General features: G+C 48.0%; 1 protein-coding gene across 1 annotated transcript in view; it reads left to right on the plus strand.

The window, feature by feature from the left end:
* Positions 1–14,419, plus strand: part of ZDHHC14 (zinc finger DHHC-type containing 14) — a 240,238-nt gene that overhangs the window by 118,714 nt on the left and 107,105 nt on the right. The window lies entirely within an intron of this gene.

Genomic DNA, 14,419 nt, shown 5'->3' on the forward strand with positions numbered 1-14,419 from the left:
CAGCCACTCTGACAGGTGTGAAGTGGTATCTCATTGTGGCTTTAATTTACATTTCTCTGATGATTAGTGACCTTGAGCACCTTTTCATTTGTCTGTTGGCCATCCGTATTTCCTCTTTGGAGAAATATCTGTACAGGTCTTCTGCCCATTTTTTAACTGGATTGTTTGTTTTTCTGTTGTTGAATCATATGAGTTATTTACAAATTTTAGATATTAACCTCGTATCGGATGTATCATAAGCGCATAACTTCTCCCATTCATCGCGAAGTCTCAGGAGCGCTTCAGACAGGAAGCAACGTGTGTTGGCAGCCACATGATAGCCTTCTCAAAGAGCATCCTCAGAACTTGACAGCTCTTAGGGACTCACGAATTCTACTTCGTGTTTGGACGACGTATGGCACAAGCCCCGGATGGGTGAGGCCTGAGTCCGGAAACCACGTTTCCAATCTTTTTCCCTCTCTGCTGTACCACTCTCCAGCTCCCCAGGTGATTCTCCAGCTTTGCCATCTCCTTGGCAGAGTTCAAGGAATGGAGTGGCGGCCATTTAATTCATTGAACCTCATCGTCCAGAAATTCCATCAACACAGGCAGGCATGATGTCCTTTGCCTGAATCCCTGTTGATCGCTCATTAAATATGTTTTTCCAAGATGTTGCTCCGCCACATGCCTTAAGGTTTGTACCACAATTTCCCCCAGAACCAATGAACATTATTTTGTGTTTTGACTTCCTCTTTTTAAAATTTAACTAAGAGTCATGTTTGCCGCTGGGCAGCCCTCGGGAACCCTCTGTTCTATTTTAAAATGAACTGAAAAGATTTTTATCTCAGAAGTGTGTGGCTTAAAAGAAAACCGAAGAGACAATATGAAAGTTTAACCACAGAAAATATACTTGGAAAAATGCAACTAGATGAGGGGGGGTGATTAAGGCATTAATTGGTCAATGACACATAGTATTTTTTAGCTTTCGTCCAGTGAATTTTCAGAGTTTCATAAAAAGTATATCGTCGCACTGAGAAGTATGGAGTAAAAACAGTCAGACTTCCTGGTGTTACTGACCTTGCGTCTGCATTCCCCTGAGATTCCCTGCCTCACCTGCTTGTCGGGAGTGTGTATCGGAGCAGTATATTCAGTTCCACACTGGCTTCTTGGAAGTGGGGGGCTTGGGGGATTTTATGCACCCCGCCCTCTTCTTACGGGAAGCAGATTACCTCTTGGTCATAACCTGGAATTTTAGGAAGCTTCTCTTTTTTCACAAATGAAAGATTTGCCTCAGCTTTATTGAAACAAGCCCAGTGAAGACTGTCTTTGTTTGGCATGAAAGTATTTCGAAATGACAGAAGCAGTCCTCACCATTCAGCGGCAACGCCTGGTTAACAGGGACTCTGGGAGCCCAAACAGTGTCCTGTATGGAACCGACCCGTGGAGATTGTTGTTATTCAAGTGCAATTGGGAAGCGGAGCCCAAAAGAAATGTTCTTGATTTTTTTTTTTATTTTGTTTTATTTTTTTATATTTTTCGGGCAACTTAAAGTATTTGTCAGAAGGCGCCAAATTCAAAATGAAAGTAAAGCATCTTTAGATTCACGCTCAACAAATTTATATAGAACATGTACCGTGTGCACCCTCTGTTGTGCTATGCGTGTTTACATATATTTCGCTTATTCGGGTCTCAAAACAATCTGGTGGAATGGATGATGCCAGCCTTGTTGTTCTTGATTTTGGGTAGCTAAGGGGTTGCTCCCTCCTTAGTCTAAACTCAAGCTCAGGGGGTGTCCTGGCTGGTAGGAGCTCCCGTGTGCCCCTTCAGGTGCAGAGACCACAACGGGACCTGTGCCCCTTCCCTCGTGCCCACAGGTCAGTGGCCGTGGCTTTTCTGGGATGAGCGGCCACAAGTGCTCGCAGCAGCCAGGATGCTGTCCTTAGTTGTCTCTTTGGCAGGTCCTTGAATCGTCTCCGGCCCACCTGCTGCCGATCCTCACTGAGAGGTGCCGTCGCCCCATAACCCCTGAGCCTGTCTTCTCCCCAACCTGGGCAAGACATCATCAAGCTAAATCAAGTTTCGGGTTTTCCAGGCATTCTTAATTACATATAATGATGGTAATTGAGATCATTATTAAAAAGGTGAAAACGGATACAGCTGTTAACTCTATTCCACCAAGAAAACGTAGAGGGGCCTATCAGAGATGCAGGCCTCACCGTGGTACAGTTGCGAGAGCATGTCGCGAGCTCACAGGCCACATCTGATGCGTCTTCTGGTTCTGAAATTTACTACCTGGTGGCCTCGGTCGGATCAGTGGGCCTCTTATGCCTTAGTTTCCTCACCTGTAAAACGGTCTCAATAATCTCAACGTCATACATGTTTTTTGTAGAGAGTACATGAAATATTTTACATGAAACCGCCTGAAACCTAGGAACTGGATCCAAAAAAAATGTAAAATGTCATCTCCTCCCAGCGATCTCCCTGTCTGGCTCCCTGTTGCTTTAGAAACTGTGTGACCCCCTCTGTGTGTCTGGCAGGGCGGGCCTCCCCTCTGCCTCCGTCTGCCCAGACCTGGCCTTCTACGGGGCTGGATAATCGCACGGCAGGAGTCCTCCCCACCGTCGGGGAAGAAGGCCTCCTGCATTTTTTAGCGCAAGGGCACTTTATGAAGAATGGTCAGTGCCACCGGCAGTGTTTTCGGTGGAGAAAAAGAATCATCTCTTCACGAACACCGAGTGCTGCCCTTTAAGAGAAGGGAAAAATAAGTCAGCAGCCCCCAGGGGCGACCCAGCACCCAAAAGCTCTTAATGAAGTTAATTTCGTGCGCTTTTGTGCTCCCGAAGCTGTCTTCACCTGGAGTCTCCAGCTGGGTGTCAGTGCTCACAGGCTTGCTCATCAGCCTGCCTTAGTTTGTTTTTATTTCTCTCTCTTTGGAAAATAGAACTTTTTTTTTTTTCTTAAATACACGTGTAGCCTTTTTCTTTTCTAGTCAAAAGCATCATATTTCCCTTTTGTATAAGTGTATCATGTAGTATTTTCCAAATTATGGTGTGTTTACTGTTGACACCGCACTGTTTTGCGAGTTTATGCCTGAAATAGCCTTCCTGTTCGAACTCACATGCACCTCTGTCTGAACAATCGGCTCTTTCTAACCTGTATTTATCCTCTGCTGTCGATTCGAGGAGGTTTAGGATGATGGGTATGTTGAAAACCAGATCTTCCATTCCTCTTTAATCTTAGAGTAATATCATAAAGGAATATTTACTTGATATTTCTTCTTCCTTTGCAAAAGGAAGAAGGTGGCCCTCTCTCTCCCCCGGGGAATAGGAGGAAATGAACGATGGCATTAGGGTGAGGACAGCTGTTGCAGCACAGGAGAGAGCTGACAGCAGGGGTAGGGGGTGCCCTGAACTGAGTGTCTGCCATGCCGCACACACACTTTCTTTAATTCTTTCAACTGCGTGACGATCTTTGCTATAAATCATCTTGCAGCCACCACGCACAGCATGAACACAAGTCTGCTCAGATGACTGTTACATTCAGTTCAGCAGGTATTTGTCGAGTGCCAAGTCTGCAACAGGAGTGTCTGAGGTGCTGGGGATACAGCAGTGACCACACCACCTGCCAAGTCCCCTCCACTGACAGTGCAGTTGGGTCTCGTTAGGTCTGATGAGGCTCCGCCTTTTCTCTTGGTGGTCGACCATGGAATGCGTGGACACAGTGAATACAGTGAAGGGCTTTGTGGCTCTGTGACCTTGATGACGCCCTTCCTCTTAGCTACGGTCACTGCTGCTTCACAGGTAGTCCCCGTCCAGGAAGCCGTCTCTGATTCCAGCCAAGCTGGCCCCCTTCTGTGTTCTGTAGCACACTCTGCGTCTCCACCATCAAACTGGCTCTTTTGTTTGCAGCTGACTGATGTGGGGGGCTGTCTCTCTCTGTGGAACGCGCCCCGCTGGAGGACAAGGATTTTGTCTTGATCGTCCCGTATTTCCTGGTACTGGGTCCCGCGCGTTGACATGTATGCAGTATGTGCTCAGAAAAAGTGGGGGGGAGATCAACTGAAGGAATGAATGATGCTCAGTGGCCCCGGACACCCCTAGTACCCACAGTGCTTGCTCTCGGTCTCCGCAGAAACTTTCCAAACTCCAAGGCCAAGAGGTTCCGAGTTAGTGCTTCTCCGTGACGCCGAAGGCCACTTTCCCACAGCAGTGCCTCCTGGGCCCTGGGAGGAAGGACTGTGCCAGTGTGGCGGTGGGGGGCGGGGGCCCTCCAGGGCACAGGTCTCAGTTATGGGTGAAGCGGGGTTCCCTGCTTGAGGAAACCTGAAACAGCCAACTGTCGCCCTGGGGATGTCAGCTAGCACAAGGGAGGGGAAAACAGGCAGCAGTAACAACAGTTCCATGCCGAGTGGACCAGCAGCACCCACGGGTGTCTCGGGGCCGCATCCCGGCAGAGAGCCAGAAGTTCTCAGGTGCCTTGGGATGGAGGAGAAGGGTCACTGATGTTCACTGTGCGGTCTAACCCAAGGCAGGCCATTCTCGCCTTGAAAGAGGTTTTCTTGACTATGTAATGATTAAAATGATTTGTGTTTGGTTGAAAATGTCTCTGTGTCGAATCGGCCTCTCCCCATGTTGCTCATATCTGACATAAGAAGCATTCAGTTCAACTTCGTGAACATCGCCAGTGTCTGGGAGGTTTAGTTCGTGTAGCTTTTCGTCCCTTCTCGTTCCCGAAGACCCCCTTCCTCCTCCTGCTGTCCTTGGACCCAGCCCCGACCCAAGGAAGGAAAAGGCGAAGCTGCCATGAGCCTGAGACTCTGAATCTCCAGAGCGTTTGCCGGGAAGTGGGGGGCTGTGCCCGGGGATGGCGTGTGGCTCTGCATCTCAGGCCACCTTCTCAGCTGTCCCCCTGGGTTTCATTTTGTTTTTTTTCAGTGTGGCATAGGGGCCACCAGGGTATAGTTGTCTCTCCCTTTAATATATAAAGGTCCACCTTCAGATGGAAATCTATAACGATGGCAGAAGAACTGCCTCCAATTGACTTCCCGTGAGAAACGGTGTACAGACAAGAGGTGAGATGGGGGATAACTGGGGTTTTGCATTCTTCAATATATGATACTCTGTACCCCAAAATACGTCAGTCTGATTAGGGCAATATGAGGCAAACCTGCAGAGGGTGAGGGCTCCGGCTTGACGGTTTCATCCGACATGGAAGATGCATCTTTTTTATCGACGGTTGATTTTGAAAAAGAACTGGCAGATTTTAATATTCTGGCAATCCCCCCTTTTTTAGTTCAGTGTTTTTATGCATTTATTTTTAATCGTATATTTTTCCACTGCAAAAATTAGTCGTATTTAATTGAGAAAATTTAGAAACCACCAAAAAGCACACAAATCACCCTCACAATGAAGTAATATTTTAGGGCATATTCTTCCACCTATGAATGCAAATGTGTGTTTGAAACAAAAATGGGATCCTCTCACCTCCCCTTTGTAGTCTGTGTTTTTTAGTTCATTCGACAAATATTCGTTGACGGCTGACTATGCGTTGGACCCGGGTTACATCTGTGAACAAGCAGACAAAATTCCTCATCGCTCTGAGCCTTTTTTCTAGTGGGAGAGCCAGACAGTAAAGAGGTGAGCATGTCCCCTGCCAAGCGGGGGACATGACATGAGGAGAAATGAAGCCTGCAGGGGACTGGGGTGCAGTGGGGCTGGTGTCAGGAGGGCTGAGAATTGTACCTGTTACTGTGGTCAGAGCAGGCTCTACCGAGAACGTGGGGTGTGAGCAAAGGCGTGGAGGAGGTGGGGGAGCCTCGTGGCTCTCTGCGGGAAGCGCGTCCCAGGCAGAGGACACGAGGACGGGCCTGCAGAGTGGGCAAGGGGGTGGAGTAGAAGATGAGGGAAGAAGCCACCACATGGCTTGGTGGCCTCCAAGAGGACCTGGGCATTCGTTTCGAGCAGGGGAGTGACGTGCTCTGACAGGCTTTCACAGCGTGTCTTGCGGGTGGGCCAGCTGGCGGGGACAGGAGCAGAAGCAAGGAGAGGCGTCCGAGGCTGTTGCTTCGGATGGCGCCAAGTCAACACTGGGCGGAAAACCAACCCCTCGGACCTGGTCACCGCGGAGTCAAAAAGCGACTCAGAACTAAGTCAGACTCTACTCTCATGTGAAGGTGTTTCAGGTCACCTCTGACCATTTTATTTCACTCACGATTTTGAAATACCTGCACAATAGGGATAGACGATTTTAAAATGGTGTCTAAATAAATCTAAAAATAGCTCTTTGAATAAGTATTTTAAAAATTCCAAGCGAACAGAGAACATCGTCTAATTTGGCACAAGTTCCCTTACCGGCACATCTGAATTTGGGTACCTTAGATGTAACGAGGAACAGAATTACGAGTAGAGCTGAAGCCCTGCTAAGACTTCCCTGTGTGGAGCTGCCAACATGGGAGCTCACGCCCTTTCAAATGCACACCTTAGGGTTCTAAGGTCTGGGGCCAGAGCAAATCCTTCTTCTGGATGAAGGCCGTCCCGGCACACACGCCCAGCAGGCCCCGAGGCGGGGAACTTTGCACAGGAACCTGTCTTGTTCTGCCAGGTTCTTATGGGTTCAGCAAGAAAAGCTAGATATTGGTTACTATGGCTAGTTAGTTCGCTGGCCGTACACCATCTGAAAATGACACGATCATTTGCGTCAGGACGCTAATGGAAAGTCTGGCATGCATGGTTGTCGGGTCTGAGCAGTCACGTTAGGTTGTTAAAGAGCCAGTTTTAGGGCAGAGAAATACCGCTTTCCCCTGTGGTTCACACACTAGCCAGAAACCTTTGGCTTCCTGGAATTTTAAAGCAAACTCAACGTCACTTGACAAAACCTTTGAAACATCACAGTTTTCCTTAACAAGCCCTTGCACGTTCTCAATAGTAGATGGGTTTATTGGGCTATTTACACACTGTGATTCGAAGCCTGTATTTTTAAACTACAGATTCCCAGGTTCTGTGTCTGGGAATGGAACCGGACCAATCCGGGTGGTCTGGGGCCCCCGAATTAACAATGATGACACGAACTTTGTCACATGGGAGCTCTCCAGGCTTCAGGCGAGGCTGTGCTGTGTTTGGAGACATCCCTGGGGTAGGCACCCAGCTGGAGGGCCTGCAGAGAGAAACTGGACTCCTTACGACTGTCCTCTGGGGGGGGGCGGGGCCTTCTCCGGCCTTCTTCCCTCTGTGAGCCTAAAAGCTACTGCTGTCATGACAAAGTAGACGGAGACGTGTCAAAATGAGCCTGCAGGGCTTCTGACGATGCGATGCGGCGAGTCGTCCTTGCCGTCTGCAGACCTGTGTGTGAGTTCCACACCCCGCCCATCCCTTCTCTCTGCACTTGAGATGTTCCTTCCAGTTTTCTTCCTGTTATGTTTTTCTCCTCTGGCCCCTGGGTCTATTTACTTAAGTTCCCTCCTTCAATATAATATTGGTAGATTCATTATTATGTGCAGTTCGTAAGGAGGGGCTTTGCAAACAGTGGGTGCTGCCATGGCGTATCTTGTAGGGGATTGGCTCTCTTGGGAGTTTTATGAAATTGTCTATTTGTTTTTTTTTTTCCCATTCTAGAGTTGTGAGTGGATGTTATTTCTGAATCCATTTTTTCCTCCATTTGTCTCTGAGTAATGTGCTTATCTTTGCCCCGTAGTGGTATATTTTTAAGTATGTAATTAAGGAACAAATCATAAAACTGATGGTGTTTATGTCCCTGCCTATAAATGAAAAATGCATTTATTTCGCAGTGACTCATACGAAAAGGAAAAAGATCATTTTTATTACAACCCTTACAACCTCCACTCTTCACAAAGCTCCCCTGTTATTATTTCAGACACGTGAGTCATTGGCTCAGAGTATTTCAATTTACGATCGTTTGCCTTAACTATTTATTATGGAAATACATTGCAATCAAGACTCCGAAATTTAAAATAGTAGGTTAACTCTGTGATTTCTGAAACAGAAAACCTCTTTGCGTGCAGCATCGTCGAAGCAAGGCCCTTTCCCCTTCCTATACAAACCTTAACTGCATGCTCATTTAGAGGTATAAAGAATAGTATTCTCGGGCTTAAGCTTTCATATGCACAGGACAGAACACAAATAGCAAACATAGGCCAAGTGCGTGCTTTTAGGTTCTTATTCTTTCGTATGTATATCCATTTGCAGGCAGAATACTAACGGATGACCGGCATTGTTTCGATATGAGAAAAAGAGTCTCGACTTTTTGTTCCAAAGGCCACTTGGTTTTAAAGTCTCTGCTACATCTCGTTAATATTGTTCCGTTCTGTTTCCTTTTTGTTTTTAAGTAAAGCTAATCTTCCCTTAAAGCACATCCTGTGGAAAAAACAGAGAGACCTGGCTGTCTGATAATGAAAGCCAGGTTTCCTATCTGAAATGTTTAAGAAATTAATTTAATCCCAGGATTTTTGGCCGAGGAATCAGTTTTATGTCAAATGACAACACGTGAGCCGGTCTCTAAAAACGAATGCAGAATTAATGACAGTATCGATTCTGGAATGTCAGGATCTGTTTGACGGTAAAATGATTTTGTCAGAATTAATGGCAAAACGCACCGATTGCATGGTCTCAGATAATAGAGCACCCGGAAAATGTTCTCCCCTTCACGTGTAAAAATCAAAACACAAATAATTATTTTTTCTGAAGCTTTGCGAAGATTGCTATTTGAACTGGGGAAAAAAAAAAAAAAAACTTCTAATGTTTGGCAATGCTACATTTTCTACCGGTCACCTGAAAGGACCGTATTTACCCCTGACATACACTGAGCTGGCGGTTCGTATTAGGCGTTCGGTCATCATGTCGACAGTCACATCGGTCGTGCTGGTGCGCATGGTCAGAGGGCTTTTCATCATGCTAGCGTTTGTTCCGTCTGGTGCTAAAATGGCTCATTCCTTCTACGTTATGAAAATGCATGCTTTCAGGTTCTTACTTTTTTTCCTCCTGTCACTTTCCCACTGAGCTTTATGAAGAGTAAGATGCTCGCAGCGTGTTTTCCACACGGCCCTGGGCTGTATGTAGGTCACAGTTCCTCAGACAGAAAAGAGGACTCCATTTGGTGTTTATAGCTTTGGCAGCTGCATCATCATCTTGTATCGAATCCAGACCCCCGGGGGAAGGAGTCTTCCTCATCACAGATGGCACTCGGATGGAGAACCCGTCCGCGGTAGCTCAGAAAATGCGAAGGAGCCATTTTCCAGTTGTCTGAACTCGGGCTGAGAATTTTCCTCACTTCCCAAAGTGCCTTAGCTACTGGGACCTGCTGGTCGCTGTGAGTTGGTTGAGCTTTCCCGCTGGTCTTGCCTCCTTCCCGAGGGCTAGCGATCTGTGGTGAGCGGGCTCTGCTGACTGCCTCGTCCTTACCAGAAGGACCGCAGGCCCCCTCTGCTCTTTCTGGGCAGCAGCTCGAAGGTGTCTGTGGAGCACTGGTCTCGTGGTTTGCTGGGGGCGGGGGTGAATTCTGCTGCTTTTATAAAGAGTGTTGTTCAAGATTTCAAAGAGAAACTAACGTGGTGCTTCGTCACAGGGAGGCTGGTAGGATGGGACCATCACAGAGCTGTACAAAGTGCTGCCAACAGAAGGTGCTTCATCAGCTAGGGCTTCAGAGCGTGCAGGTTAGAGGTTCAAGTCAGTGCTGACGGAACGTGTTTGACTTGTACACTCAACTCTGAACTGAGGAGAATCTACTCCTCGGAGCTGGGGAAGCGTCCTGCACAAGGTTGGTCCTTAGCACCTGTTTGGAGGGACCTAGAAGCTTAGATGACAGAGAAGCCGGTTCTAGATACAAGGAATGTTGTTGGTGTTGAGAGTGTAGCTGATTTGACTTTCCTCCGCTTTTCTGTGTTACAGTAAAATTCAGTCAATGGGTCCCATTCATTCAGTCACTCGACAAGTGTTTATCCAGTACCTCCCATGAGTGACGCACTGTGCTAGGTGCTGGGAAAGACGTGAAGATGGGTGGCACCCAGCCTCGCCCTGCGGGACTCACAGTCCGGTGAGGTACCTGAGGCGTGTCCACAGGTAGCCACGGGTACCACAGGAAGGGGCAAACAAAAATATGACTGCGGTTCAGAGAAAGAAGCCATCACTTTTGCTTGGGGGTGAGCCGAGAGCAACTTTTTGCAAAGTCTTTATGGGGATTTGAAAGTTGGGGAGTCTTTAATGAGCTGAGATGGGGCGTGAGGCCTTCCTGTTCGGGAAGGCCCGGAGGTCAGGGCGGCTGTCCTCACATGTGTGGAAACGGGAGAGGGGCGGAGGGTGAGAAGGAGAGACTGGAGACCTGTAGGTGGAATGGGGTGTGGACGCCAGACAAGGAGCTTGAACTTAATTTGGCCCGGAAAGGGGAGTCGTGGCAGGCTGCCGGGCAGAGTCTGGGCCATAGAGCTCGCAGCACGGTGAGGGCAGATCGAAAGGGAGCCTGTGGCAGGCAGAGGGCTGAGATGGCTCTTCCAGCTGTCCCTCGGGCGATAGATGTCCAGAGCCGAGGTGTTCAGTGCAGCCCTCCGTGAGGTTCCCAAGAGGACGGGAGTAGGGGTTGGAGCGAGGGAGAAGGATGAGCCCCAGGCCAGAGGAAGGCGGCCTGCTCTCTACGTAAAAAGCATAAGAAGCGGGAAGGACGTGACAGTGCCCATGGGCAGTGCATGTGGCTTCCCTTGGGGACGTCTGAGGAACGCAGACACGAGGGAGGCAGATTTAAACAACTGGTAGACCCAGAGCGACAGCCTCCTGTGACAGAGCTATTCAGATGAGGGCTTTCCGGCCCCTCCTCCCCCCGCCAGCCACGGAAGGCCAGACACTGCGCTCGGGCGACTGGGCCACGGGGAACGTGAAGGAGGTTTGACGCAAGATCAGGTTAGCAGTTTCCTCTATTAAGTGGGATCGTTATACTTCTGGTTCCCTAAATGAGACTGCTTGCTCCCTAAAGTGACCGAAGGACGTCCTGTTGCCTTCAGCTCATGACAGGGAAAGTCCTGGGACCCACATGGGTTCTCACACAGTGTCAGGATCACTTTTAAAAGGAAGACGGAGAAAGTTGTATTTCAGATTCCCGCCTGATTGATTCTTCCACGCGGGCCAACCGGTCACGCGGTTAGAAAAGCCCCAGGCAGTCGTGGACATGCACTTGCCAACTGGATTCTTCCTCTTCCCCTTTGCCTGGCCAAGGCCAAATAACTTAATAGACACTCAAGTGTAAGTAATTAAACCACAGTGTGTTGTCTCTGTGATGACAATGTGTCAGGGGACAGAAAACTGAGGTTAAAGACATTGATCTCTACTTTCGAATGTCAGATCCTAGCAAGGACAGCAGAGGCCCTCGTGGAAGGTGGAGGCGATGGAGAGTCCTCCAGAACCATCACCCTAAACCTAAAGATCACAGCCCCCCTACCCCCATGCCGTGCACTTGGGACAACCAGAAATCGTTCAGGACGTGGCTTACTCATTAACTGCATCTCGCTCTAAGGGGGTAAAGTTTACAGCTTAGAACAGACAGACTTTGAAGTCACCCAAGTTACATGTCAGACTCAAAAGGAAAAATGAAGACACTGAAACCTAAGACCTACTAAGCCACCTTCACACTGGAGGGTTCCAACAGCAGATCAGTGTCCATCCTTGGAGAAGCCACATGGAGCTAATAAATCCCAGCTCACAGCACCCCAGGGGGGACCGCGTCCTCCTGGCTGGTCTGTCACGGTGTCCGGCTGTTCCTGGGTGCTGCAGCTGAACGGCTGTACCGACTTGTTCCAAGAGGGAGAACACTGGTCTGTTCTATCTTTTACCGTCCATTCAAGTGGGCGTTCTTCTGTTGAGTTCTGAATTTAAATTCTAGAAAATGCTTTTCTACACAGTTGATCATTTTCCTAACCATTAAAAAGAAGCCCATCTCGAGTAGATTCTTTTAGACTAAAAAAATACGTTAGGACTAATATATATGAATTGAAATCTCTTGGTACCAGGGTCATTTTTATGCTTCAGTGTGGACTGTGTTTATTTCTGCTTGTGATACACTAGCTCATTTTCAAGGCTTCATACAAAGTAAGGTTGCTTTTTATGTGACAACAAGAGTAACAAAGATAATGTCATTCTTATGACACAAATGCTTTTTAATGATCTTCCAGAGTTTGAGTTTCTTGATATTAACTCAAGGTTGATATCACCATCAGATTTATTTAATCAATAGGCTTGCAGCAATTGACCTTTGACACCAGCTCTTCATAGAAGCTCCAGGTTGCCATCGCAACGTGCCTCGTTAAACAAAACAGACATGCCCTGGAATGTCTGTGGCCCCTGGCACTGCACCGTGTCACAGAGGTGGGGGACAGCCCCGTTTAGGGTTCTGAGTTCTGTGCAGTACAAATGTGGTTTTGATTGTCACTTTATGTTAAATCTCTAAAGGGAAGATGGTCGTTTCCTGGCCAGACTTTTATTTTCTACGTGTCTCAAGTTGAAACGCAGGTTCTGCACTAGACCACGTGAGCGGGTGGCACCCTGAGTGGGGCCGTCATTTAAAATCATCTCTCCCACTGTCAGGACTAGAAGATCCCCATTGCGGAAAAACATCCCCTCTATAAATCCAGGAGATACGACGGTGTCCCCAGTTTCTTTAATTTTTTTTAATTTAAATTTATTTATTTTTTACGGTGGCATTGGTTAACGAAATCCAGTAAGTTTCAGCTGTACATTTTAACAGTAAGACGTATATATATTCACACTGTGTGTTCACCTCCCACAGTTAGATTTCTTTCTGTCACCACATATTTGACCCCCTTTAACCCATCTGTCTCCCCCTCTCCCTCACCCCTCCCCTCTGGTAACCACTAGTCTATGTCCAGGTCCCCAGTTTCTTAAACGTTTGCTTACTTAACCTGAAGCTTGTCGGTACCTAAAATCACACAATCAGATTTTTTAGAAAAACTGAAAGTCCACTGAATTATATTAGTATTTGCCTGAAAATACTCGAGGAAAAGCAAGGACTCTTTCTTACGCAGAGCGAAATGAGATTTTAAAAAGTCCTTTTCATCATTTAAGTGAATACTTCCACAAGAGGGGATTTCTTGAGGTTGGACACGCTGATGTCCCTGTTGTTCACAGCAAGTTCTTTATAACTTCTTGTTCTCCACTGCCACATTTGCTCTCCTGTGAGACTCTCTGAGGACATCGAAAGGCTCTGAGTGTCTGGGAGTCTGGTTGGGGTCCCATTGATGCAAGAATGACAACAGGTGTTTTATGGTTTCCCATGAAGCCTGTGAAAAGAAGTCATAACTGGCAGTCTAGCCGAAGTGTGACATAATATTGTTTCTCGTCGATTGTTTTGTTCAGTTTCTGCAGGGGAGTTGGTGTGGGGGAGACGAAAGAGATGTTAGACATGTCATGTATTTTTGTCTCTCTAAAAAAGATGATTCTTTTGGAGACCCCCTGGCCTAGTCGTGTCTGGGGTCACTTTTCCACCTTCTTCGAGTTGTTGTGAAGTCTCTGGGTCTCTGCAGAGCAGGGGACTCGGGAAGAGCCTTTGGTCTTCACTTCACGGGGACAGTCCATAGGTCCACGTCGCCATGCCTCTTGAGGACCCAGTGCTTTAACCTGCTTATTTCTGGTCTCAGCAAAGGGGACCATGGCCTGTGGTCCTCGAGACCTCGACTCTTCCCGATATCCCCTCGCCATCCCATAAGGGACCTCGTCACCGCCCCTGCAAGCGCTGCACAGGCCTGGGGTGCTGGTCCCTTACACCACCAGGGCTGAGCCCCAGTTCGCCTCGTCTTGGGCAGAGCTTTCCATTCCTTTCCAATCTTCTTCGTTTCACCTTTCGTATCTGGAAGGGCATCACCTGAGGAGGTGGGCCCTCTAGGAGACGCTTTCTACTCTAGATGTTATAATTCTGTGATTCCATGTCGTGTTGTTCCTTGACGCCCATGATGTTACTGAATACGGTGACAACAGACGGGCCATGGTCATTGCAGATCTCATCCTTCACTCAGCTCCAGGCATAGAGCTCATTCTCACTCTGCCTCTCATCACATTTGTGGCATCAAGGGGCAGTGACAGTGGGCCAGGGCGTGGTGCTTAAAGCTGCCCTGGCTCCTGGACCCCCAGAGCCTGCCGGAAATAAACTTTAGTCTGTCCCAAGGGTGTCTCTCCCTGAATCACCACGATCCTGGCTGTGTGTCAGCTCACGGGACTGAAGGACAGGAAGGGGCTTTGTAGAAAGGTGGGCCATGGTCATTGATGGCAGCTCAGATGCCTTCTGGAAGAGCATGAAATTGTTATATTCCAGCCACTGCGATCCCTTTCATCCTTTGTGGAAACTGGCCTGCAAGTTTATTACCATAGCTCATTAACCTCTTTTGGACAGATTAGCTCCAAAATATTGATAAATGGTCTCTTGCTTTTTGAGG

The sequence above is a fragment of the Pteropus vampyrus genome, unplaced genomic scaffold, assembly GCF_000151845.1.
Source record: "Pteropus vampyrus isolate Shadow unplaced genomic scaffold, Pvam_2.0 Scaffold78, whole genome shotgun sequence".
NCBI classification, from domain to species: Eukaryota; Metazoa; Chordata; class Mammalia; order Chiroptera; family Pteropodidae; genus Pteropus; species Pteropus vampyrus.